The sequence below is a fragment of the Pteronotus mesoamericanus genome, unplaced genomic scaffold (assembly GCF_021234165.1).
Source record: "Pteronotus mesoamericanus isolate MK-2021 breed Mesoamerican mustached bat unplaced genomic scaffold, CSHL_Meso_final scaffold_507, whole genome shotgun sequence".
NCBI lineage: Eukaryota > Metazoa > Chordata > Mammalia > Chiroptera > Mormoopidae > Pteronotus > Pteronotus mesoamericanus.
The window spans coordinates 4846679-4866373 of NW_026555319.1; the positions used below are offsets into that span (position 1 = coordinate 4846679).

At 48.7% G+C, this 19695-nt stretch overlaps 1 protein-coding gene across 1 annotated transcript in view; it reads left to right on the top strand.

The window, feature by feature from the left end:
* CUX2 (cut like homeobox 2) overlaps positions 1-19695 on the top strand; it is a 216587-nt gene that overhangs the window by 104808 nt on the left and 92084 nt on the right. The window lies entirely within an intron of this gene.

Genomic DNA, 19695 nt, shown 5'->3' on the forward strand with positions numbered 1-19695 from the left:
CAGACAAAAAGACCCATGATGCCTCCGCCTGGAAACAAAGACAGCGAATAAATTTTCCTTTATGCTATCAGTAGCTGTCCCCAAGTTGGCAAAGCCAGCCCACCAGAAATGTTAAATATATATAGATGAAATTGTCATTTTTTTGGAGGTCAAAAGTGGTCAAGTATCAGCAGTTCCCTGTGGTTCAACCTAAAACAAATTATGGGCAGAAAATGTTGCATTTCTAGAAAATTCTGCCACTGCATGAGAAAGAGGAGTTGCGACAAAGTCTAAATTGTCTCTGAAAGCAGCTTCCCACACACACGGCAGCTGATGAGGGGGCCGTACAGGGATGCCGCATCTTAGAATCAGTCTATAATGCAATCAATTTTGTATATCCCTGGTGAAACAGCAACATTTATTTAACGTCTTTTATAGAGCAGCTGAGTTTTATCACAAATCACATTCCATTTCTATTCAGCTGGGACTCCTTGAAGGCTAAAATGCACTTACTTTTCTCGGAGGAAATTTACCAATTCCTCAATAAAGACCCATTTGCCTCTGTATGTAAAATTGACACATTTATTGAATATTAAACATTTACTCTTTTTCCCCCAGTTCCCCACCTCACTCCCCCCACCGCCACCTGCACCTTTTTGCACTTTTCACAAAGCTTCTTGGTCTTTAGGGAGACTTTCTCAAAGTGGCGAGAAATGCATATTTTTCTTGCAGAAACCAACCAACATTTAAATTTGGGACTTTCTTATCACTGAGAAATGGTCAGGTTACGGCATAAGTTTATAAAGTGAAGTTCATTACCTCCGAGCGGCCTCTTTAAGCCTCATGCTTTTTCCGTCTCTTTGTGGCGGGCTCAGCTGTCTTGGTCACAGAGTGACACCGTCCTGGGTTCATGACAAAAGTTTTTTGTCCGCACTTGTAACGTTTACAGAAGGCAGGGGCGGCCTCTCCGACAATAAATTGTGCTAATTAGCATGAGGACCTATTAATAAAGCAAGTTTCCTTTCATCCATGTTCCTGAATGGTCGGGGACATCAATTGAAGTGTGCGCTGGGGACAATGTCTTTTCACTGCCGGCAGCAATGTTTTTGTTTAAAAAAAAAATAAGTGGGGGCTGGGCAACTTATGAACATGTTTCCGTGTCCTTCACGTGAGAGAGGGCTGAACTGTTGAACTTAGGTCTCAAATGTCGGCTGGGTCCAGATTTCCTAACCAATTCTAAATCAAAGCAGTGACGGGCGGGTGGGGGCTGTGCCTTATCTTAGGGAGAATTGCTGAGCTGGAGGAGTATCTTCCTGATGAGCTTTGCGAGCAGACAGACTCCAATTCGAACCCTCACTCCCCACCACCACCCTGCCCCTTACCACCTTTGTGATGTCAGACAAGTGAGTTTACCTCTTTGAGCCTCAGGCAGGGTGAAATGAGATAATCCATGGAAGGTTCCAGAAGTAACCTCAAACTGCATTGCTGTTTTTCCGGGGGCTTTTTTTTTAATTAGTGTCAGGATTGGACAGGAAAAAAGAGGCCATTGTGTCCAACCCTTTGTTGCAGGCTTTGCTTCCCTTTCACAGGGCCCACCAGTGGACCAGGTTGAGCCTGGACACCTTTGTGGGTGGGGGAACTCGCTTCGGGCCCTCTAGGCCGTCTCCCTTATGTTGACCTGAAACCTGTTTGTGGGTAAGTTTCTTTGCCCACACAGATCTGAGCTCCTCTCTCCTCCTCCAAATAGGTAAAGACTTTCCCCTGCTGAGTCTTCTGTACGCGGGGCTGAGTGTCCCCAGCTCTCTGCAGAGCTGGGTTGCTCAGCCATGCACTCTGCCGACATTGGGGACTGGATAATTCTTCATAGTGAGGGCTGTCCTGTGCATTGTAACATGCTTAGCAGGATCCCTGGCTTCTACCCACTAGGTGCCAGTAGCATGTGACAAATTCTACAATATCTCTAGCCATTGCGAAAATGTCCCCAAGGGGGCAAAATCACCCCCCGTGGAGAACCACTGTTCTACAGTTCGGGGTCCGCCCCACCCTGAGCCATGCACATTGCCTCACCTGAGGCGTCACATCCTTTCGTTTTTGTCCCTCCTGGCCTGCCAGCATCCTGAGAAACCAACAGCAATTACCATGAGAAACCAAAATACAATTGCCTATTTTTTTTTTCTGAAGCTGTCTCCACAAAAGGCAGACACCGCCAGGACTGGGAGGAGGCTGGGGCTTCTTTGTGGGGATGTCCATTTGGAGAACAAGAATGAGCAGGTCTGAGTTCATCCCGTAGCTTTGGTCTGAACAGGCAGCGCTAACTCGCCAGAGCAGGAGGTCAGGGAAGGCATCTGACCAGGGCCGGCTCCAGGTTAGCATTCTGACTTTGCCACAGACTCTCCGAGCGACTATACTTCTTTGAGCTCAGTTTCCTCGTCTATATAATGGGGATAAAAATAGCAACTGTCTCCAATCGTTGTCACAATTCAAAAAATTGACCCATGCAAGGTGTCTAGCATATAGTCATCAACCAATAAATTACAACTACTATTTTTGTGTTACTATTATTGTTGTTGTTTGCACATGAGAACTCCACATCCAAGGACTGAGAGTAATTCACCCAGGGTCAACAAACAGGTAATTATGAAAACACTGGGCCGAGCATCTTTTTTTCTGGAAACCCTAGGGTTTTTGTAATGGTCTATGTGTGCATGCACAGGAAGAGATTCGAAGATGATCCATTTTATGTGATTCTCACCCCATTAACAGCCCATGGCTTTGCCAGAATATCCTCTTTTCACTTTCATTTTAAAAACCAGCCAGGGTAATAAATCTTGCCTTGAAATCTCGGCAGCACATCTTGGCTGGAGTGTGTGATAAATCTAATATACTGTGGCCTCTCTGTATGAGAGACCCCTGCACAGATCTGTACTTTTGGTGGGCAGCCCCGTGACCTGGCAGGATTATAATTTGCTCCCAGTTTGACAAGCCCAGCCTTCTGACTGGCTCGCCTTTGTTCCACAACTTCCTTGGCTTGAGGATGGACAGGTGACTCTGTTCCTTCTCTTTAATCTTCACCCGGCTTTTTCCCTCACAAAGCTTCCCTGTCTCCACATGTAAAACAGCAACATGGCTTAAAACTAGGACTGCATGGATGGAGACACCACTGGTGGGGGGTTAGGGAAAGGCCACTAGGAACTCAGCATGTACCTGGGGTCTCTTCTTGGGAAGTTTGGGTCCCCTATGGTTCTGCCACATGTGGAATGCGTCACCTTGGTGGGCCCTAGGGAGGCAGGTGTCCCCACTTTGATCATTCAACAAATATTTCTTAAGCACCTACTGTGTGGCTGGGTATACACAGGCAAACATGATAGAGTCAGGGTTCAATGGGACAGACAGACGTTTATGAAATGGTCACTTGGAGTGAATTCAGATGGCTTAGGCCTCTGCTGAGAGTGCTGATGGGGAAATGCAGACACTTGTGGAGGCCCAGGGGACTTTCCTGAAGAAGTGGCATCTTGGAGCTCACTGGAGGATGGTGGGCATTTACAAGGCTGAGGAAAGGACAGCAGGGAGGTCAGTGGTCAGCCTAGGGCCAGAGGAGACTGAGAGGGAGGCTGGGCGAAGACCGAGCAAAGGAGAGAGTAGACAAGACAGCAGTGGAACCTGGGGGCCTCATGAGGTGCCATGGACTCTCCTACTCATCACAGTGATCAGGGAGCCCAGCGAGGCCCCTGGGAGGCCAGCAAACAGCCCCAAATGTGTCTTAGGACTTTGGAATGGATTCTCGTCCCAGCTCCCCCCCTACCGAACTGCTTAAATAACTTTTCTCCTCTAAGCCTCATTTTCCTCGCCTGTAAAATGAAGGTAATAACAATACCTACCTGGGAGGGATGTTATAAAAATAAATTAAGAGAATGCATGTAAGACGCCCAGAACAGGGAACCGTTTCTGACACTCAGTAATCACCCCAAAAAATGATAAATTCTGCTTACTAGCTGTGTGGCCTAGAAAGACTAACTTTACTACTTTGAGCCTCAGTTTTCGAATCTGCAGAATGGGTATAATAATTATCCTAGTAGATTAAACAGGCTAGAACAGTGGCTGGCACAGAGTTTAGGCTTACAGGCATTAGCCGTTGCTACTATTACTACTGTTGTTGTTATTGTTGTTACTACTCCGTTTCCTGTGGCTCTGCATGCTGCATGATTATCAGGGGGTCTGTGGTTTTTACCCTGGTCCTGATTCCCACCACATTGGACATGGTTAATGGTCCCCAGCCCTTCCCCTCCACCTTGTGCATTCTGCCTTCCAGACCCTCCCATGTGCCCCTCTGCATCCCAGTCAGAGCTCTGGCTCCCGGAGTTCCCTGGCCCTGGCACAAGCCTACCACCTGCTTACTCAGCTCTGCCATTCAGTGTCCTTTGTTCCCTCAAACAGCAAGCTTGGGGATCCTCATCATCACTCACTGAGCTGGGCCTTTTCTGTGCCCAGCATCATCTCTCCACCATAGCAGTCCCGCTTGGCAGATGGAGAAACTGAGGCCCAGAGGGGGCTGGCAGCGTTCTCAATCTTTCTGGTATTTGCAGGGTGCTCTCCACTGCAGAAGGATTCACTCAGCGTCCTTCCCTTCCCCTGCTTTTACGGAGGTCCAAATGCCACCTTCCACTGCACCCTGACTCTTCCAGCTCAGGACGTGAACAGACACTTTTAAAGGAAGGGAAACAAATCTTGCAGACCTTTGAGAATTGCTGCTCTCAGCCCCAGCGTCTGCAGACCTCCACCAAGAAGGCCTGACACATGACATTCAATTCTGGGCTATGAAGTGATCTTTCAGCTGCTGCTATTCCTGCAAAAGAGAACCAGGGCCTTCACAACAGGCCAAGGAGTAATTTCTCAGGATTAGTGTCAACATAGAAATGCAGATGGAAAGGCCCGAGGGACCCCCAGTTTGGAAAAGGCTGCCTTTGGCTGTCATGTTCCCGATTGGTATATTCCGGAACTTTCTTCATCCCTGTCTTACAGGACTCAGAACAAAGGGCTTGTAGGGGTCTGATGGGATTGAGGCCTCCTGGTCCGCTCCTCCCTGAACCTGTCAGCTCTGCAGCTGAAGTGGTCCCTGGCATGGGACCCAGGGGAAACTGAGTTCTCTGCTGGGACCTCAGGGGCTGCTCGAAGTGAGAAGGCCAGTGGGTGAGGCTCCTGCACGTTATTGAGGGAAGAAATACGGCCTAGAACCCTTTCTGTAAAAACAACCTCCCGGCTCCTCCTTTATGGGTGAGGGAAAGTGCTTAAAATGCTTAGAGGGAATAAACAGCTTTTAATGAAGTTACATTGCCACATAATGGGTATCATAAAATTGCCTTCATACTACAGGGTCCCAGGATGGCATTTATTATCGACTGCGCCGGAATAGTCTTTGCAGAGCTCCGGCAGCTGCAGAGAGAAGAATGCAAAAGTCTCCTTAAATTACCTGATTGAAATAACCGGCGGAATATTCCGCGGGGCGGCCGCGTGCCAGGGAAGCCGCCTTTGGGGTGGTCTGTCAGAGGCGGTTTGCGCATTCTGAAGAACACAGGAGTTTCATTGCAGCAAAACAGATGTTCATCTTGTTTCTCCATCGGCTGTTTGATGAGAAATTTATTGCTCTTCCGCTGGGCAGGAGCCCCTCTCGGCTGTGGAGTCTATTAGGCAAGCCATCAGCTGGCGGGAAGCCAAGGTGAGGCTGTTTTGATGAAACCCATGAAAAGCCTTGGCTTGGAGGCGCCGGTAATAATGCACTGGCTAGACTCTCCTGATTGGGCGATTGATTGGCCTGATTTGATTTATTGATCAATACCCTCAAATTTGGCGTCTGAGAAGCTGCACTAATCTTTAACTGTTGTGAACATCTCTACCTGCTGGAGAATTAGACCCTGATAAGGAATGTATGAAAGGAATCGGGGCTTATCTTAATCACACACCGGGCCCCAGCACTGCCCGCGCCGGCGAGGGCCCCCGTACACCGCGCCCCATCACCAGGCAGGCCGGCGCAGATCTATAAATTGATGGAATTCAAAGCCTCCAGCATCGATTACCGTTATAACAAACAGTGGTGCACAGAATGTCTGATTATTTTTAGACAAAGATTCTGTTCTCTCAGCAGCAATTTTGCTGAGGCTGTCACTGTGTCAGATGTCTACTGTTGATTGCAATTAGATGCAATACAAAAAAAAATTAAACTATCTGTATCCTTAGTCTTATTTCCAGTTATTAAATCTCTCTCTTTGTTTGCCGTTTCCTCATGATATCTACAGCTGGATGAAATATTTGGTTGGCAGGAGAAATCCTTGTAATTCAGCGGGGGTGCCGTGGCCCACTGGCTCATTGGATTAGCTCTTATGGGGCACGCGCAACCTTGGGGGGAGGGGCATTGAATTGGGGGGGTATCTGTTTAAAACTGTGCAGGGTGATGGCTTGATACAAAAATGTTTCAGCGCAGGATGGGGGATGAAAACCAATCTCCAAAGCCCTTCGGAAGGCCTGCTTTCAGTCTCCTTGTTTCCTTCCACATCGGGCAGGACCTAGCCAGGGTGGGCCCCCATCATTGGGTGAGGGAGGTTGTCCAAGCAACTGAGCTCAAAGGTTGGCACCCCTTGAAATAATTAATTCCTCCAAACAGAGACCGCACTTGGGACCCTTTTTGCACTCAATCATACCTGAAGAGCAGGCTCCAGGTAATTGTGGCGCTGAACAAATTAAGCATTCCCTTTGACACACGGCCCGGCGGCCAGCATCCTGGCGTTGGGCGCCTGCATCCATCATCTTGGCGCTCTCCAGTTGATCTTTCGTCTCAGAGCCATTAGCCCCGGTGTCCTTGATGGTGGAACAGCTATAACCTCGAGACCGTTAGTGGGGTGGCCAAGACTGACCATTCATTACTTGGTGGGACAGAGACGAAGGCTCCCAGTTCTCAGAAGTCAGCTCTTCTTGGAATCGGCAACTGCTGGCTAATTTTAGAATGATTGGAGTCGAGTATGGAGAAGGAGGAGGTGGCAGCGTTGACTTTGGGGTCAGCCGAGGTCCTCCTGCAGGAACTGGAAGGCAGGCATTGATCCCCGCCGCGAGGGCGGGCAAAGAACGCGGACCATGATCCCACCCAGACAGACGTCAAATGCCCCTTCAAGGGCACTCCAGGGGAGCTGGTGAGGGGGACTCTGTGCTCCCTGAGGGCAGGGAAGGGGTCAGTCTTGTTCAATAATAATCAGAATAACACCTGCCACTTGCTCATCATCCGTTACGCAAGACCCTAGGCCGAGTACTTCCAAATGCACCTTCCTTCCTCAACTGCCCAGTTACCTTGGGAGGTTCGTAATAATTATTTCTGTTTATCAGTTGCAGAAACCAAGGCTCACAGGCATAGAGTGGCTTGCCCAAGGTCACATAGCTAAGAAGTGGTGAGGCTGGAAGTTAAGCTCAGGTTGGTTTCCAGACTCTGGGTTCTTAATCTCAATGGAGAATGCTCAATAAATGTCTGCTGAGTGAATGAATGAGGCACACACCTCCAGCAGGGACGCAGCTGGGCCTCCGGGTAGCCAAGGCTGACAGCGCCAGGCCATCTCTGCAGGGGAGAAAGAAGAGACCAGAAACAAAGGGATTTCAGTGACCTCCGTGGGCAGGCCTCCAGGACTGCTGGAGACAGCTCCTGCTTCGTCTTCATGGGCATGAAGCCACACCCAGGCTCTGGTCCCCTCAGAGGAACCAGTCTGAGGTCACCAGGAAGCTTCCATGCAAGGAAGCCTCAGGCTTGAGGCATCTGGCAAGAAGAGGAAGCAAAAACGGGGTCTCAAGGCAGGGAGAGCTCATTGGTCACTGGGCTGGGAGCCAGACAGGCTTGGACTGGGTTAAGGGTTCAAACCCTAAAGACAGGTAGACCTGGGGTCACCGCACTCTTGGCTCTGTGTGATCTTGGCCAAGTAGTTGATCCTCTGTGGGCCTCACTCTCCCAGCCTGCAGATAGGACTAGTAATAGCACCATTCCCTCAAGGTGACCATGAGGTGACACATGTCAGCCCACACACAGCGCCTGGCACATGCTGTTTGATGGCGGTGATCGTTGGTCCAGGGCTCTCAGGCACACCCAGAGTCCCTGCAGACGTTGGTGACTCCCGAGCTCATGGAGCTCAAGGAGAATTTCAGGCCAGGGAAAGAGGTGTCAAGTGACTTCCCTGACATCACAGAGCAAGTCCTTGGCACATTTGACATCTTCCTTCTCACCCTCTTCTGGACACACTCCAGTTATATGAGTCCCTCCTCTTTTTCCCTTTCACATCCCTACTGTCCTGACCCTCTGATAAAAATGTGGCTGGGAGTCAAGGCGGGGCTGTTGGGGAGAGGCAGTCCCTCTTGTGGTTGGTGGGAGTGGTAATCAGTGCAGCCCCTTTGGAGGTGCATTTACAAATGTGTCTGCCCTGGGACCTGGCCTTCTTCACCTGAGAACTTATCCTTTAGCTGCATGCAATGCATTAGTGCAGGATCAGTATTGTAACAGCAAAGCCTGGAAATAACGTGAGTGTCCATTAGTTAGGGATTGGAAATAACCTAAGTGTCCATGAATGAGGGATCAGATGCATAAAATAAAGTACCTCCACACAGAAGAATACTATGCAGCTGTAAAAAGAAGACATGCTCTTTATATATTCATAAAAGGAGTAGGTAAGATAAACTGATAAATTCAGTGAAACTGGCACGTTGCAGAACATGGTATGTAGTATGCTGTATCTGAGTAAAACAAGAGAAAGATTATGCTTATGTATTTGCCTGAATATGAATGAAATATCTTTGAAAGGACACAGAATAATGGTTAGCAAGCACCTCTTGGGGGGGAGAGACATTTTAATGTTAAACCTTTCTGTGCTGTTGTAGTTTTTATCATATGTGTATATTACTGTAACAATGTAAAAATTTTGCTATTAAAATAACTGGTATCATGGAAGAACATGGATTCTTGGGATCAGACTTGGGAGCAAATATTGGTTTTGTTACATGCTGGCTGCTGACTTTAGATAAGGAATAGGAACATGCCATGCCTCAGTTTTCTCGTCTGTAAAATGGTGACATTCTGAGGTGGTGACAGGGATCAGTGAGACTGTCTGCGGAACAATAGTGGTTGTTGTTAGCAAGGGAGATGTTTACGCAGCGCTGGGCCCAGAGCCCTCTGTGAGGCACCCAGCTTGATTCTCTGCCCACCCCCTTTCTTTTTTTTAGCAGATTTCAAAGCAATGAGTTGGTTCCCCAGCCTCCTCCAAAGTGACAACTGAAGAGTTTTGCAGTGGGGTTGTTGTTATTATTATGAACTGGATTTAAATCTCTTTTTAATCCATGACACTTACTTTACATTCTGATGCTCAAACTGCCCCACCTCTTGCCCACAGGAGTCCCTTCAGATCAGCCGGCGGGGATTTGACAGCTCCCTCCCCTGCCGTGAGGGGATCGTGGTCTGCTTCCACCGAGTGTCCCTGAGGCAGCAGGCACCGGTGCTGGCCCTGGGAAGTTGGGTGTATGCAGACCCAGGTTCAGTGTCCGGGTCTGCCCATTTCTGGCACTATACCAAACCTCTCTAAGCCTCACTTTATGCATCTGTAAAACGGGCGTCATAACAGTGACAACCTACAGTCAATGATGATAAAGACATAATATATGTAAAGCCTTTAGCACAGGGCTTTGCACATAGTAAGTGGTTAATAAAGAAGATGGCCTCTGGGAACACCTTGCTCAGTGCCTAGTTTGTAGGGAGAGTTCAACCAGTACAGGTTCCTTTCCTCCTTTATCAATGGAAAGTTTCAAAGTGTCTTCAGACCCTCCCAGCCTTCCAAGCTGGCGGGGGCCGGGCGGGGTTGGGGGTGTTTCTCAAAGGGCACATTCAGAGCTCTCTCCAGAGTCACATTTTCTAATGAACCTTTTCGAACTGAAAACGCTAGCCAGAGAAAGAGTACACATTATTTTTAGAAGTTATTGTCCCACCCCCTAAGACAGCCTGCTCTTTCTAGGGCTGAGCCCCGGGGAGGGCTGAGGCCTCTGAAAGACATTGCCAGGCCTTCTCGGAAGGCCCAGGTGACCCCCAGGCTTTTACCTGAACCCCCCTTGGCCACGTCACCTCCACCTGCCATGACAAAGCTGCCCCCCTGGCTCAGGTCAGCTGGTGGACCCGGGTCCCACAGAGTGCTGGGCGGGCATGGCTGCCAGTCACCCCACAATCCAAAAGCCATCGATCAGATATTTTTACTGAACCACACTGTTTTGAAACTTGGCCTTTCTGTGTTATTTTTTACGTCCCTCAAGGACATATTTTCAAAACCTTAAGTGGGCCAGCCACATTGTGACGCAGCCATTAAAATCAGTGACAACTGAGCATCAGGAGATGCTCAGGAATGCTTTGTAAATATGCCTTTGGGTATTTGAGCCCCCCTCTTGCCTTGTTCCTTCAGCAAGTATTTATTGAGCACCTAGTGTGTGTGCTTTCCTAAATGGACATTCTACCTCAGTAAACAGGTTACTAACACAAAGAACCCACAACATCAGAAATAAAGAACAGGTGAGGAACAGCGGGCAAGGAAGAGGATTGTGGTGCATTGGGGAGAAGCAGTGAGAGAGAGGACCAGCTCTTTTCTTTCTGCTCAAAGAGGCAGGCGCTGCATTCGCCAGCTGCTGTCATGAGCCTGGGACACAATGGTGAACAAGACACACACAGATCCTGCTATCAAGGTCGAGCAGGGGAGACGGCAAGAAGCAAGCAAGCAGAGGTGTATCAGGATGCTCTGAGCTACTAGGAGCCAAGAGAGAATAAGAATAGGGTCCTATTTAGGCCTCACAATCAGAGAAGACCTGAAGGAGAAGTTATAGGAAAATCAAGGGGAAGAGTGGTCCAGGCAAGGGGAACAGCAGGTTCAAAGCCCTGAGGTAATCAAATGCTTGACAGGGGAAGTCAGAGTGGCTGGAACACAGAAAGCAGGAGGCGTGATCATGGGCAGAGAGGTGGCGAGGCCAGATCTCGCCCAGCTCGCTGGCCCTGGGCAGAATTTGGGACACCAGCCTCCAGAGTGATGGGCAGCCACTGAATTTTCTGCCTGGGAGCGACGGTGTCTGACTCACGCTAGTGCAGGTCCCCTTGGGTGCTGTGTTGGGCAGTAGGAGCATCGGGAGGATGCGTGCCTGGTTCCTGCACCAGTCCAGGCAAGTGATGATGGGACTTGTGGCATTGGAGATGGCCAGATGCAGGCAGATTCCAGAGTATTTTGGGCAGAAGAAAAAGAGCTGGACCTCCCTCCCCCAACTCTCTCCCTCCTACCACCCAGAACAATCATTCAGATGAGTGTACAAATCCTAAGGGCAAAGCTTGCCAAATTGCCACAACTGAACATACCTGTGAATGAGCACCAAGATCAAGAAATGGACTGTTCCTAGCCACTCAGAAGCATCCTTTGTACCCCTTCTAGAGCCCCCCCAAGATACAAGCACTCTCCTGACTTCTGACTACATTGATTCATTTCATGCTTTTGTACCTATGTAAATGAAATCGTCAAGTGTGTACTCTTTTTGCATCTGGCTTTAGCTCCACATTACATTTGTAAGATTTATCAATATTGTTGTTTGTTGTTGTAGTTCATTCACGCTCGTGGCTGTATGTAGTATGCCACTGGGTGAATATATCGCAAATTTATTTATCCATTCTACCGTTAATGGACATTTGGGTTGTTTCCAGTTTGGGGCTATTATGAATAGTGCTTCCAAGAACATTCCAGATCAGTGCTTCTCACACTTTAATGTACTTATGAATCACCTGGAGATCTTGTTAGAATACAGACCCCAGTGGAGTAGATCTGGGATGAGTCCTCTCAGTTCTTGCGTTTCTCACAAGTTCTTAGGTGAAGCTGATGCTGCTAGCCCACAACCATGCCTTGAATAGTGGGCTCCATTTTGGTGAACATATTCTCCGGGATAGGTACCCAGGAGTGGGATTGCTGTGTCATACAATACGTATCTCAGCCTATTTTCACTTTAGCAGACACTGCCAAGTAGTTTTCCCAAATACCATGCCAGCCCCGCCAATGGTATGTGAGAGTTCCAGTTGCCCCGCATTTTCATCAACATTTGACGTTATCTCATTCATTTCAGCCATTCTGATGGGTATGTAGAGATAGTGTGTTGTGGTTTACGTTTGCATTTCCCTGATGACAGTGAGATTGAGCGTCTTCCTGTGTGCTCAGTGCTATCAGGGCCTCCACTTGGAAGAGGCACTGGTTCAAGGCTCTCAACCATTTTTCTCTTATCTAGTCTCTTCTTTTTTTTTTAAAAGAAGTTTTAAGCATTTTCGATTCTGTACACAATCTTTTTTCAGATAAGTGCACACACCTTCCCCCGTACTGTGGCCTAGCCTTTGCCCTCTTATTTCACCAGTTCTTTTTAATTCGACAACTAACTGCCGAGGACTCGCAGGAGGAGTGAAGACAGAGTCCTGTTTTGGCCGTCATAACGAACTCAGCGGCTCTCACCGGAAGGATCACCCCCATCTTCTAGCTTACTTACACACTCGCACTCTCATCGCTGACCTTCGGAAGAGAGGCCTCTCCCCACGTTAATGGTGGACATTCCTCCACCCGTGCCCACCCCTTCCCCACAACCCAGGCGGCTCAAACCATGGCATCCCCTTAGCCCTGGTACGCCTTTGATACCTTTCCACCTCTAATGGTTTTTGACGACTAGATTAGTGCATCTTTCCTAGACATCCAGAGAAATGCCTGGTAGTTTATCAGCTCCCCCAGGTGCCTTGTATATCCTCAAAGCCACACCTCTGAGCGTGGTTGATCCCAGGCCTGCAGCCTGGAGGAGGGAAGGCAAAAAGAGAAGCAAGCAGGCCGCCCGTGTTCATTTGTGTGTGCCTGATTTTACTCTCCAGCTGTTTAAGAACCTTACCCTTTGCACTGCCGCACCCCCACTGCCCAGTGCCCCAGCTGTTAGTCTGCTGTGTGTGTTGTGAGAGAATGCACAGTGGAATCTTCCAGAAGCTACATGACGTGGGATGATGTCATCACTGTGACGGTTAATGGAATGTGTGCTTGTGTATTCTTGTGCTTTAAAGTTTCCTCAGTTTTAATTTTGAACGAACATGGTAAATATCAATTGATGTAATCTATGTAAACAGAGTTCTTTGGAGTCCTCAGTCATTTTTAAGTGTATGCAAGGATCCTGAGACAACAAAAGTTTGTGCTGGATTAAATGAAAAAAGTGAATGAGTGAAGGAAAGAATGAGTCAATGAACAAATGAATGAAATGTGTGCTAAGGAGTTTGGACCTTGCTCGTCTTTAAGGGTTGGTGTTTGGAAGCCTGCAGTCTTTCCCTGACGTGGAGAGTAGAGTGAAGGGAGGCAGGGAGATGAAGGAGGTGAGGGGTGGTAAGGGATATCCCAGGCCCCTTTGTCTCAAGATTATTGTCTCCAAATAGGCTTTGATCAGCATGAGAGTCCCTGACACATCCACCGACTGACTGTCCCAAGGTGTTTTCTATAGCAGAACAATTTGAAATAATTAGAACTTCACAAAATGTCTTTAAACACGCTGGTAATGGGCATAAGAAAACACTTGTAAAGTGTAATCAGTTATTAGCAGCTGATCAATTATCTTCATGGATAGCTGTTGCGGGCGGAGGGGGGGGGAGAAGCAATAATAAGCCCCTTGATTAACTAATTTGAATATCTTTAGAGAACAAATTCTGAAATTTCTTTCTATTTTCTTTCCCGCTATTGTAACACCACGCAGCACATCTGCTAGGAAAAGGAGGGAGAGAAATGGTAATGAGCGTTACGTTGTGAGCTGGTTCCTTGTTTGGGATCCTGGGAGGAAGGAACCAGAGGTGTGGGGGTCGCCAGCCAGCCAGCCTGGGGACCTCATGATGGCTTGAAGGTAGCCACCTCTGCCCCCCACCATAGGGCGTTTGGCGGGGGCCAGGTGGCAGAGGTACCCATCTGGGAAACAGCAGAGGCCCTCCTGAGGACCTCCCAGGGCCAGCTGGGCGGGGGCAGTGCTGGGGGGAGTGGACAGTGAGAGAGGCCTCCGGTCCGGTCCTAGCCTTGGGCTCCTCCCCAGCCTCTCTGGGAGCCAGTTTATAAAAGGCAGGTGTGATGAGTCCTGACTGTTAGGCCCCTCTCATCTCCAGGGGCCTCTGATCCCACAGGGCGGCATGGACATGCTGCACCAGCTGTGCCACCTCAGCTGCGCAACCTCGGGCAGATGGCTTGACCTTCCTCTGCCTCCCTGTGCTCCTCTGTGCAGGGGAGGCTGTAACAGTGCCCGCCTCAGAGGGCTGTGTGGCCCAGGGCCAGGCACATCCAGGCACACGGTACATGGAAGCCGGTATTGCTTTATTCCCTCCGTCCTAGGGAATCAACAGAGAAAACTGCTGTTTGCAAACTGGCAGCCCTGGGTCCAGGTCCCCCAGTAAATCTGCTTTGTTTGGCTACATTGTTGATTTTTTCCCTAAATTTGTAGCCACCAATTAAAAATGGAGAGATTTTCAAGTTGAAAATCTGGATTTGGCATTTGCACTTTTCTGTAGAATTGGACCCTCTGTCCCCACTGGGCCCACAAGCCCCTGGGGCACCAATCAGCCAGAACCGAGTGTCACTGTCCCCTTTCAAAGGGACACTCGTCTCCCATTCTCCATGCCCCACCCTGATATCACCTGCCAGGCCCTGGCTCTCACCTGTAAGCCCCGTGAGGCCTGCCGGGAACACGGCAGCTGGATCGCTGCTGCGAGTGCTTACAGTGCGTCTGAGTGGACGTGCATTCGAATGAAAGTTTGAATCAGTGGGGCGAGTCACCCTCCGCACGTCAGTGGCCTTGCCTGGGAGAGAGCCGCAAACTCCAGCGTTGGCTGTGTCTGCTTTTTGGGTCCCCTTCTCTGTCCCCCCAGCGCTTGGAGAAAGTCCTGTTTTTGCCTGTCCCCCTCTTCTCCTTTCCCCTCTGTCCTCTCCTCAGCCCCGCCCCCAAGATGGTCTGAAAGTTCACACACACGGGGGTTGAAGTGCCTCCCTGAGCAGCCCGTCCAAGGCCCAAGTGCCAGCCACGCACCATCCCACGGCCAGTACCCACGACCACTGGTCTAATCATCTCATTCAGACAAGACCTTCTTTATATTTAGTTTGAAGCTGTTCAAAAAACACTGAAACCACCTTTAATATTCCTCCCTCCTTCTCCTACCCAACAACTTTTTTCCCTCCTTTGACTGTTCCATTGGTTAAAAATGGCTCAACCAATTTGGGTTATTTTTAGAAAAATGCCTGGCATGTTGGCTGACAACCTGTATTCTAAGTTTCAACCTGATACAGAAAAGACAGAGTTTACAATCCCCTAGGAGAAAAAAGAGAGAGAAAGAAAATACACAAAATGCTGCTTCAGAATAGAAATCATCTGAAACTGACCCCATGGTTCCTGGACAGCAGGGCGTCCAGGACACAAGGGACAGGCCCCAGTCACCAGCTTGCAGTCAAGGGCACAGAATGAAGTTTGTTCCTTGAGCTTTTGCCAGCATCTCTGAGGGAACTGGATCCGGCGTCCTGTGGTCGGTGAGAGCAGGGACAGACAAGACACTGGCCTGAGCTCTGGTTCCACCACGCTCCGTGTCCTTGAGCCAGATGTGCCTTCTCTGAGCACTCAGTTTTGCCCTCTGTGACATGGGGGTACTGGGAACCACTTCAGGTAAAATGCTGGCCACGGAGCTTGACGCCCAGGAACACCCAGGACTTGGCCTGAAAGTTTGTCGGTAGTATGGCGGTCCGGTGGAAGGCAGAGGGCTCTGAAAAGAACGCTAGCATGAGATGCATGGATTATAAGCGGCAGCTGAGCGTAGCTCTCCCTACCTCCTGTTTCTTTTGAGATTTTTAAAAACAGCTTTATTGAGGTATAATTTAAATACGATAAAATCTGCCTATCGTACATGTACAATTCATGGTTTTCAGTATTTACAGAGTTGTATAACCATCATCACAATCCAGTTGTAGAACATTATCATCACCCCAAAAAGATCTTTTGTGCCCATTTACAGTTGCTTCCTTATTCCACTCCTGGCCCCAGGACACCACGAATCTACTTTGTATGTTTATAGAATTTCTGGTCATTTCATATAAATGGGATGATACAATATGTACTCTTTTGCGTGAGCTTCTTTCACACGGTATTATGTTTCCAAGGTTCATCCATGTTGTAACTGGTCTGAGTATTTTTGTTCTTTTTTTATTGCTAAATAATATTCCATTATATAGATAGACAATAGATCATTGTTTATTCATCAGTTGATGGGCATTTGGGGTGTTTCCACTTTTTGGCTATTTGAATAGTGCTGCTATGTCCTTGTGTGAGCATATACTTTCAGTTCTCTTGGGTAGAGGAGTGGAATTTCTAGGTCATAAGGCAAATTTATGTTTAACTTTTTACGTAACTGCCGAAGTGGTGGTACCATTTTGCTTTCCCGCCAGCAGTATGTGGGTGCTCCAGTTGCTCCACCAGCATTTAGTCGTGTCTTCTCATGGCTCGAGCATGCACTGTTGACCCCTGATTTCAATTAGGATTTGGTCTGGGAATTCTGGGAGTTGCTGGGGCTTGAGGAGATGAATGACAGGTGGGGGGGCATGGGACGCATGGTACAAAACCACACGTCTTAGATGTTGTAAAGCAGTGTTGTCCTGTAGGACTTCCTGTGGGAATGTAAATGATGTATACCCCAACTGTCCGATTTGGTAGCCACTACCATCTGAGGTTATTAAGCAGCTTGAAATATGGCCTGTGCGACTGAGGAACTGGATTTGTAATTGTATTTCATTTAAATTAATTTAGATGTATTAAATTTAAATAACCACACAAGGCAAGCATTTACCATATTGGACAGCACAGTTCTAGAAATTCAAGATCACTGTTCAATATGTTGAGGTTCTTGCTGAATCTTTCTGAGGACCAACTGGAACTCAGCTCTCTTCAGCACAGACAGCTGAGGTAAACGTGGGGCGCGGGGGCTACGGGTCTGTACGTGTCCCAGAATATTACGTCTAGATAATACACAGTGCATCAGAATGGAGAGGGAGGTGCCAGAAGTTGCAATTCTGGGGATTTAGGTCAAGATACGCTGTGACCTGAGGCAGGTGACCCATCCTCTCTGAGCTTCTGTTTACTCATCTAAAAAATGGGTTTGTAACATTACTTTCAAAGGACTATTGTAAGGCTCAGAGAAGAATGACTATAAATCCCTTAGCACGGCATCTGTCGCGTAGTACATGCAGAAAAGTATCAACTTGTGTTGCTATCTTTATTATCGTCATTCTGCCTGGTCCCCAGAACTATATAAATGCCAGGTAACCCCAACAACAGAGGCAATGACCTTGTCTAATAATCCTCCACGGCTGGGTCCCCAGAACCTGGAACAGCACCTGACACATAGTAGGCATTCAAATAAATGCTTGTTTGATGAATTAATGAATTAATGAATGAATGATTGATTACATGATGTGCATCCCTCCCGCGCCCCCCCCCCTTAACAGAGGAAGGTGAGGAGCACAGAGAGTAGTTGCCCAACTTGACCAGAAGTGTTAGCCCTAAGAGGGATACAAGGACTCTGCGCCCCTCACCTGCCAGCCACCAGAGTGGGGGCTACTTTTTTTTCTTGGTGCCACGAGGTTTTACGTTCTGAGAACTCCGGAATATAAAACAGCAATCAAGGGCAGGAGGAAGTGATCGGATGTGGCTCCCAGTTTGTGGCAAGATAATTAGGTGTTTGATTGGCATCCTTTCTCAAGGACAGCCTCCTGCAGCAGGACCAGGGTTGTCTTCCTGCCTGATGCTTTAGGATGGGAGTGGGGCCCTGGAGGTGGGACAGAGCACTGAGGTGGGGACAGCTGCAGGGGTGGGGGTTTGGGATGCAAGCTGGCTAGCCCATCTTTTATTTATCCATTCACTCACTGAGCAAGTATTGAGCACTTGCCGTTTGTCAAGCATTGAAGGTAGATATGTCAGTGACCCAAACAAAGCCTCTGTCCTTCTGGAGCTGACATTGGAGGGGGCGGGCAGTGGAACTTGCAATAAACGAACAGAAACGTAACCATATAAACATGATGATGACAATGCTGTGGAGAGAGACAAGCAGAGAGAGTGACGGGAGTGGTAGGGGAGGGCTTGTTATTTTAATAGGACGTTAGGACCGGCTCTGTGAGAAGGCGACGTGAGCCAAGACCCAGAGAAGAACAGGGACAACCCATTTGGAGCTCGGGGGAGGGGGCGGGGGGACAGCATTTCAGGAAGGGGGAGTTGCCAGTGCAAAGGCCCTGTGGAAGGAACGTGCATGCTTGATGTGTTCAGGAGCCAGCAAGGACCCCGTGCGGCTGGAGGAGAGCGAGGGAGGGAGAGTAGAAGGAAGTGAGGCCAGAGATAAGTCACACGGAGCTTTGATGTTATGGTGAGCACTTTGGCCTTGACGCTGAGTCAGGTGGGAATCTCTGAAGGATTGAGCAGAGGAGGGAAAGGATGCAACTTAGGTTTAATAAGATCCCTCTGGCTGCTCTGTGGGGAAGTAACTATAGAAAGGTGAGGGCGGCAGTGGGGAACCCAATGAAGAGACTCCTGTGGTCACTCAGACAAGTGATGACAGTGGTCTGGCCCAGCGTGGCGGCAGGAGAGAGGATGAAAAATGGTTGGATCAAGCTAACAGGATGTGCTGATGAGAGCAATGTCCCCACTGGGGTTTGGGGTCTCAAGGCTGGCAGTGACCCCAGCCCAAGGACCAGACTTGGACCCAGGGCACCCTTCCAGACACCTCTTACAGCCTGTGCCCCCTGCCAACCACAGGTCTCTCATCCTGCCCACACTGCTGAGAGGGAGGGGCTGCCATCACTCCATTTAACAGTGTCAAATCCTAGATGCAGAGAGGCCAGGGGTCAGCCCAAGCTCTTGGAGCCAGGAAGCAAGAGCATCAGACCTCTAACCTGCGCTTTCTTCCAAATGCAGGCTCTTGGCCTGCCTCAAACTGAATGCAAATTTCCACCTGGATTTTCTGGAAGCCAGAGCTGGGGGAGCTTCTAGCGGGGCTTGACAGACCATAGCCTTAGTTGTCTGTGTGCTCTGTGTGACCAAACACTTTATGTGGGTAGGACCTGAGTCTGGCTTGTTCTGGCAACATTACAGGCACTTAAATAGTAAAAGAGTTAATGAGTGAGTGGGTGGATGGATGGATGGATGGATGGACAGACAGATACACTGACTAGTCCCAGTCATACTCCTGCTTTTAAGGCTACGTGAGTCCTTGTTGAGGACAGACAGGTCTGGGAAAGTTTGCCCCATCAAGTGTCTGGAGGAAAGAACCCAGGAATACATAGGTTCAAATCCCCATGTAACTTTCCAGCTGTGTGACCTTGGTGAGTTGCTTTGTCTCTGCAGGTGCCATGTATAAGATGGTACCTACATCATAAGATCATTCATTTGCTCCCTCAACAGGCATTCTAGATAGAGAATCCACTGCAAGCCAAGTATTATTGGGAGAATTAAATGAACTTTTGTTTGCCAGTTAGCATGGGCAGAGTATATATAATAAGCTCTATGGGACAGTTGTTATGTAAAATCTGCTAAGAAGTGGTTGGCAGTCTCACCCACACATCAAGGCCTCAAGGCTTGGGCTCTTTGACCTGAGTATGAACTATCACCCTGGCC